The sequence below is a fragment of the Melitaea cinxia genome, chromosome 10 (assembly GCF_905220565.1).
Source record: "Melitaea cinxia chromosome 10, ilMelCinx1.1, whole genome shotgun sequence".
Lineage (NCBI taxonomy): Eukaryota > Metazoa > Arthropoda > Insecta > Lepidoptera > Nymphalidae > Melitaea > Melitaea cinxia.
In genome coordinates, this window is record NC_059403.1 from 2,996,415 (window position 1) to 3,004,164 (window position 7,750).

Below are 7,750 nucleotides of genomic sequence, written 5' to 3' on the forward strand. Positions count from 1 at the left end.
TTGAAACCTAGCAGATTCAGATAAGTAATCTCTTTCGTACAAGTTTCATTATAGGTTGATGGTGTAGCCTTGGTATTTCACTATATTTAGAGGATATAAATGGGAAATATAATATCACATCAGCCTTTCGCAGTCCACTACTGGTCATAGACCTCCACAAGTTCGAGCCAAAAATGGCGTGGACTCATGTGTTTTGTCCATAGTCACCACGCTGGGCAGGTGGGTTGGTGACCGCAGAGCTGGCTTTGTCGCACCGAAGACTATAAATATAATATAATTATATTACATTTATCCTTCCTTTAAACGTGTTAATGTTTAAAATATAGTTGTGATATACAATAGAGTATAAATAAATATATAATGATAATCTTGTCAATGAAAAATTAGTTAATGATAAATTACTATTTTCCTTAATTATGATTGTCTTCATATGTTTCAGAAAAATATCACAAGTTATTAAGTTCGCGAATTTTTCAAAACACATAAGCATAGCATAATAGAATCACAAGCTTATCAAAACAAACTTGAAATATTTTCAAATAAAACAAATACCTTAAACTTCCAAATCCAATCCAAATATGGCGCGGAGCTAGTATAGGATCACATACGGCGATATTTTTCCTTTAGATTTGAGGAAAGCCGATCGTGATTAGATACAAACAAAATGTTGGGTGCTATTTGCGTAAAATGTATGTAAAGGAAAGGATGTTTATCGTACATTTTTATTTGCTATTATGTAGTGGTTCTACTGAATTTACATTCGTATTATAAAGCCGAAGAAAACAATACGATAATAGAACATTCATGGAATTTTAAATTGATTTGGTTTTAAAAGACTGTTCATTGCGTATTTTTTATTTATTTATTTAGACTCAAGTTACATATTTTAATTTTTAACTCAAGTTACATATTTTAATTTTTGATTATAATAGTTCACTCCAAAAATCACGGGGATTTATCCGGAATATTAATTTTGAGTTATAAATACGGTTAATTTAAGAATAAAAAATATGTTAAGTAGTTTTACAAAAGAAGGTAAAAATAAAACGTTTTAATTCGATGTAAATGCAAACGCAGGGAAGACGATCGGGATGCAATCTGGTTTATTGCATACAACACCAACAAGGCTCAACAGGTGTTCAAATATTATGATTTTAACTTATTCCTTAAATTGTTTATAGTAAAGCTAGTTTTAAAGGTACATGTAGGTAATTCATTCAAAGAGCGAGGTGTCAAATATTCTGCCGTCCTTTCACCATATGCCTTATTTGAGGCGGTAGTTTCCGTGTATTAATTTTGTGGTGAATTAACATCATTAAATGTTAAAATGAAAGGCAGAAAACCAAATAAAAAATAGAAATAGCAAAGTAGAAAAATACCTATTCCTTTTTTTCTTTAATATTTAATGAGGGTTAGGTCAAATATTGAAGATAATACCCTCATAGAAACATCTTAAAACTATCTTCGCTAACATTACTCCATTGCTATTTCTTACTGTTGACTAAATTTTATTATTTATATAAAAACTAGCTGTGCCCGTGACTTTAAGGATTAACGATAAACGATTTATTGTTCAGTTCGCAGAGTTATAAAATGAATAAATTTCTAAAATATAAGTAGCCTAAGTTTTTTTTTTACTACACTAGCTATCTGCCAGTGAAAGTCCCGTCAAAATCGATCGAGCTATTTCAGAGATTAGCCGGAACAAACAGACAGACAAGCAATATTATTTTTGTACCGTGTATGGATTACAATCGACATTTATGCATTTAGTAAAAAGCGGTTATTTTAATATTACAAACAGAAATTCCAATTTTATTTATTTTTATAGAGTATAGATATAAAAAAAAAGCTTGGAACAAATCTACACATCAATTCGATCAATTTCGATAACAATTTACAAAAAAAAAAAAATATGGCGATGCTAAATTTGCCGGATCAGCTAGTAGAATATGGGTATCGTTAGTATAACTTGAAAATCTTAAAAAAGAACAAATATACTACAAGCAATAAATCTTTATTGCGGAGCGCAACAACGTGATTAGTTGCCCCAGTTTTCAAAGTAACCCTCAACACATGCCCCGCAAAAAACTTAACAACCATCCCGGGGTATCTGCAAAACCGTGCTCAATCAATCAGCCACTGTCAGAGCTGCTGTCGTAGCTTCAAAGTGCACATAATAAGCCATAAAATCAATATTTTCTGAAAAGTTATTTTACTTGATATTTTCTCCTATACAGGAACACATAGTTAGGAGAATTTAACTAAAGCCAATATTGACCTTAATACCCGGTTCAGTTTGACATCAGTTCATAAAAATACCGATTCCTTTCTTACCCAATTTATCGGTTAGAGGCTTTCATTTAAAAATAAAAAATTATCACTATCTTGGCCTAGTTTTGACCTTTCCTAGCTAATTAGTCGTTTAGAGATTTTTAAACTTAAGAGAAAATTATTACTATCTTAGTCTAATTTTAATCTAAGTGATTTACTAATTTACAATAATGAATCTTCTTGATATTATGATAGCTTCAGTATTAAATCACCAATTACTTATATACCACTGTCTACGCTTATATGAATGATTTTAGAAGAAAACTAAGTTTTTTTACTTGTCAATGCTATAATAGCAAATGTGTTAATGACGGAACATAGAAAAATGAATATAGAAATAATCTTCAAATTACAGTTGCGACGACTAAACGGCAAAGCGCCTGTACAAATTAAGGAGCAATAAAATTCAGAACTTCGTATTGGTTACAGCCTGAACAACCGCTATAATTTAATTTTAATTTTAAACAAAACCCTTTATATTTGAAATTAATAATAACAATATGACCCCCGAAAACCAAAGACATAAGACACAGTTATGAAAAAAAAATCATGAAGAAATGGAAAAGCCAAAAACATAATAGGTAGGGTCGCGCTCGTTCATAATAGTGAAATAAATCAAAGCGAAGGATCGTCGATCCATCACGAAGGATGCCTGCTGACGCGCGCCGCAAATATTACCGAGTTTATTATGGATTACGGAATAGGGACGGTGAGACATTATGTTTCACTGTTAAATTGTGCTTTTATAGGAATTGTCTACAAGAGCTTTATTATGATCCCTCAATGCCAGCTATTCATCGTCAACAGTTACGCGATGTCTTTAGCTGTTGAATATGTATTTACTGTAAACGTTGTCTGTCTACAAAATATAGGTATTGTAAGAACTTTAGTGCACTGTATAAAGTTTTAAGCCTCTGTGATTTTTGTTGTATTGTATTTATTTTGAATTTCATTGGCAATTTATAAATTAATGCTATGCTTGGAGTTTCTCTCAAAGATAGGATTAGGAATCTGTCTCGAATCTGGATCGATTAAGCAACTTGTATTATGAAGTTTCTTTTTCGTAAAAGATTTTTAAAGAATGATAAATGAACACAATATTTAGTTCTCAAGCTGTGATTTGTAAATATTTAAAAATATTTTTCTTTTTGAACTTACGTCTTTGACAGTTCGCAAGAAATGATAATGTCTGTCGTGTCAGCTAGTACTAAAATAGATCTTTTTAATAGACATCAAATAAAGAATTAGACTCATAATAATCTTGATCGGACGTAAAACGTCAAGAAAGAAATATCTGATTTATGACATGAAATTAAAGTGTAAAAGCGCTAAGCGCCCAATTTATGTATATAAAAAATATTCTCAATATTTTAAAAATGTAAAAATATTGGCTTGGTTAGTAACATATTTCAGTTGAAAATTGAAATTCTGTCAACGCCAACAGAGAAGGTTATTAAAACAGTAAAGTAAATTACCGTTTGCCCTTGTACTATGCTAACATAGAGAGAGAATATTTTGCACAATAACACAGTATTTCAGAATGTGTTTTTGTATCTTACGTTTCGTCTAGACTAGAAAATGGTTTATAAAATCCCATATATCCTTTTATTTCAGGTATATGTATTATACGTTGTAGCAAAACAATAGTTCAAATGTGTTCAAACAGAGCAATAGTCGACAGTCTAGAATGTTATATGGACGATTTGGTCGAATGTTTCGAAGATTTCGTGAAAAAGTCCCTACTCGTTATATCCTTTGGAATAGGTTTAATGGTAGCTATGCTTGCATACTTGCTGAAAACAGTCTGTGAACGTCCACCCATACAAAATATTGTAGCAGGTTATTTGGATTACGTGTTCATTTTAATAAAATGTGTTTACCATAACGATTTTTTCATAGAGCTATTTCATAAGAGTAATTAATGGTTTTATTATAGAAAGTGCAGTGAGTGCTCAAAATCAGATCCGGAATATGCAACGTAAAAATGATCAAATCTTAGAAAACAATGATAATCATAATAATAAAAAATCACTTCAGAAAGACGGCCGGCAAGGTCATCCTTTTCCTAACAGTAGCCGTGTTGTTCAGACTATAGGAGTGAATACTATTCCAAGGATCCAAACGATGCCGAGTTATGATGAACAGGTTCTAAGGGATATTGGATTTTCTTCATGTTCCAGAGTAAGTTAAATTATATAATTGTGCTACAGCCTGCATCTAACCACTCCTTGACATAAACCTATTCTTCCGTGAATGCGAAAGGAAGTTGAATCCCCTACTACTTAATGTGGGTAGGAAAATATACAGCCTCTGAGAATTACTTTTACACGTGATTGTGGATATAGACGGATTATACATTTTTTCAATTCTAAATTGAGTTGTAGTAGCTCTTCCAATTGAAAAGACACATTTAACAATTAAAAATGTAGTGCTCAGCCTGGCTTAGGCCTAATTTGCCGGTGCCTCCTTGCTAGTTTTATTTATTGAGGTTTGACGTGATATAACAACAAAACCATGTTTTGGGTACGATACTTTGGAAGTATAGTATCGCATTGGTCATGGTAATATTCAAAATCCTTCCGTGATTTAAGACAACGGAAAAGTAAATTTAATTTTAAAAAATACATTAAAATATGCATAATTTGGGTTATTGTTTAAAAGCATTTTTTCTGTATAATAATGAACATTTTATTTGGATGCCAGGAACAACAATATTCAGAAGGATTGATAATTGATCTAAATTTATCCAATGGCTTAAAATGGAAAGAGAAATGAATTCTAATTATTTTTTTCAGTCTGCCTGCAGGAGACGAATCGGTAACACTGATTTTCCATCTCGGTATATTAATTCATAAATGTTTTGATTATAATCACTTTGTGGTCTATACAATAACAGTTTTTTTTTCCTTTTGCACATGCTTCTCAGAGTTCCGATACCAAGCTTAACAACATCATCCCCTAAATACAAATCGATTCATTCAATACGTTTAAGTAAACGTAAGTATACATTAAAATCAGTTTTAATTAATCATATTGTATTTAACTGGGGTAGCAGAGCATAGCAGAGTAGGGCATAGCAAAATCTGGAGCAGCCTGACTGGGGAAGTACCTCGACCTTACAGAATATCACAGCTAAATAAAAATGCTTTCAAAATGTGTTTTATTTCTGGTGGACAAGAAAGTGACTAGAGCTCCTAGGGAGATAGGGGGTAGGTTCGGCAATGCGTTTTTGATTGCTGATTCTGGGTTTGCAGATGTCTATAAGCTACAGTAATCGCTTACCAGCAGGTGAGCCGTACTCTTGTTTATCGACCTAATTGTATAAAGAAAATCTTTTTTATTAATTGATATATTATCAAACTTTGTCATTAACTGATTTTATATATCGTTTACAGATAATATATCATCATTACAATTATGTTCCAAATCAAAACAAGGCTCCTGCTGTTCGATTTGTTGCAATGACACAAAAGTACCTTGAGAATAAAATATTATTTCGTCAATTTTTAAAATGTTTGAATAAATATTTTGTTTTGTGTATCGATTAAAAATTAATGTATTTTACGAAAATAAGTCAAAATTTTCTATTTGTTCCTGTAATTTACTAGTGCAATAAAGAACTGTATTTTTACCGTATTGGTTTATTCTAAACGATAAAATACGCGATTTAATAAATTGGGTACTCAGTTATCCAAGTAAAGGTACAACACGACCTCTAAGAATACTCTGAAAACACCATTTTCTGGTGTAGTTTTCTGTGTTATTTCTCATAATAGTTCTGCAATCTAGTACAATGGCTGCCCGACGGTCCAAAGTAAATATTTTTCAGCTTTCCACATCATTTCAATGCAGTTTCCCACACAATAGCCGGCATAATAGTTGTCGGTAAATATATTCAAATGTGTTTAGCTTTATATAACTTTTTTTTTCTTAATTTGTACCTACTGAAGCCTTTAACTAAAGCATTAATGATGTAATAAAATTTACACCCTAAAAAAATTGTTATAATTATAGTTATTATTACTCTCGTTTTTATCGAACAGTGGAACAAAATAATTTTAAAAATCTACTTTATCAGAGCTATTCCTTGAAGTTAAGTATTGATACAATCATTGTTAAATATTTCTCAACGCCTGGGAATTTCCAACGAAATAAACGCAACGAAATTTAACCAGTTACAATGTTTCTTTTAGATTCCTACTATACCATTATTTTCTACAAATACTTATCGGTATATATAATGAAGATTAATAAATATGATTGTGAAACAAATCTTACGCTATAGAAGGAATGTTTATATGCACCTCGAAGTTATCGTGGTTGTTGTCGACTAAAGTCCGGCCCAAGGAGCTTGGATAGAAGGAGAACGATCGCTACGTACTAAAGCATTAGCGCGCCTGTCCCTAAAAATTTGAACATAATTATAGAACGAATAGTTCATTTTTCAGCTACCAGTCGCGCTATCGTCGGTAAATAGTGTCTATGAAGTTAGCTGTTTATGCCATGTGCTTATGAGTACCAGTAGATGAAGTTAGTTGAATAATGTACATTGTACAAATTTTCTTCGCGGCATTGGTGAGAAAATAATCGAGCTCCGTAATTTTTTTAATTTTTGCACCTTCGAATGTCTAATAAAATGATCGGAGTAAACGTTGATAGATCAGTTCAAATTAGCGGACAACAGCCCGCGCTTTTATTGACACAATTTAGCGATCGCAGCGCTACGCTATTTCGTCGATATTTCCGGGACACTATTTTCTACAGCGATCGGTCTCCTTCTCTCCAAGCTCTATAACTATGCTATTGATACAAGCTATATCGCAGAACTTCGTACCGCCATATGTTTTTTCGCGAACATATCTTTTTTATTTTCTTTGAAAAAACAAAAAAAAGTCAAATCTTTTAGTTCATTATTGTTATAGCGGAAATAATTAACATTTGCTATAAAATTATAATTATTTAACCAGGTTTTTTACAGTTATTTAAACAATTTATCATTTGACTGTAACGATGTCATCTGGCATAACAAACATAAAAAAAAAATTAAGTGACATGCACTATCTTTCAATAACGAATTCAATAAAATCAAAATGATTTTGCACATCAAAACATGCAAATTTTATTGAATATGTGAATGTAACTGAATAATTCATTAAATAAAAATTGAAAATGACTGCTTCATAAATAAAAATGTCGAAACGGCGTGTTTACAATGGTAAGTTTTTTAACATGAATATTGTTGATTTTTTTCTGTTTATAAATGACACTATCATACTATATGTGGTTTGTTATAGTAGCAATGAAAAGGGTATAGCAAGGTTATATGCATGTTAGAGTACAATGCTATCAGTTTCACATTATTTTAATGCTAAAAATTTGTTACATTACTGTTACCAATAGAAATACAATCATAGAT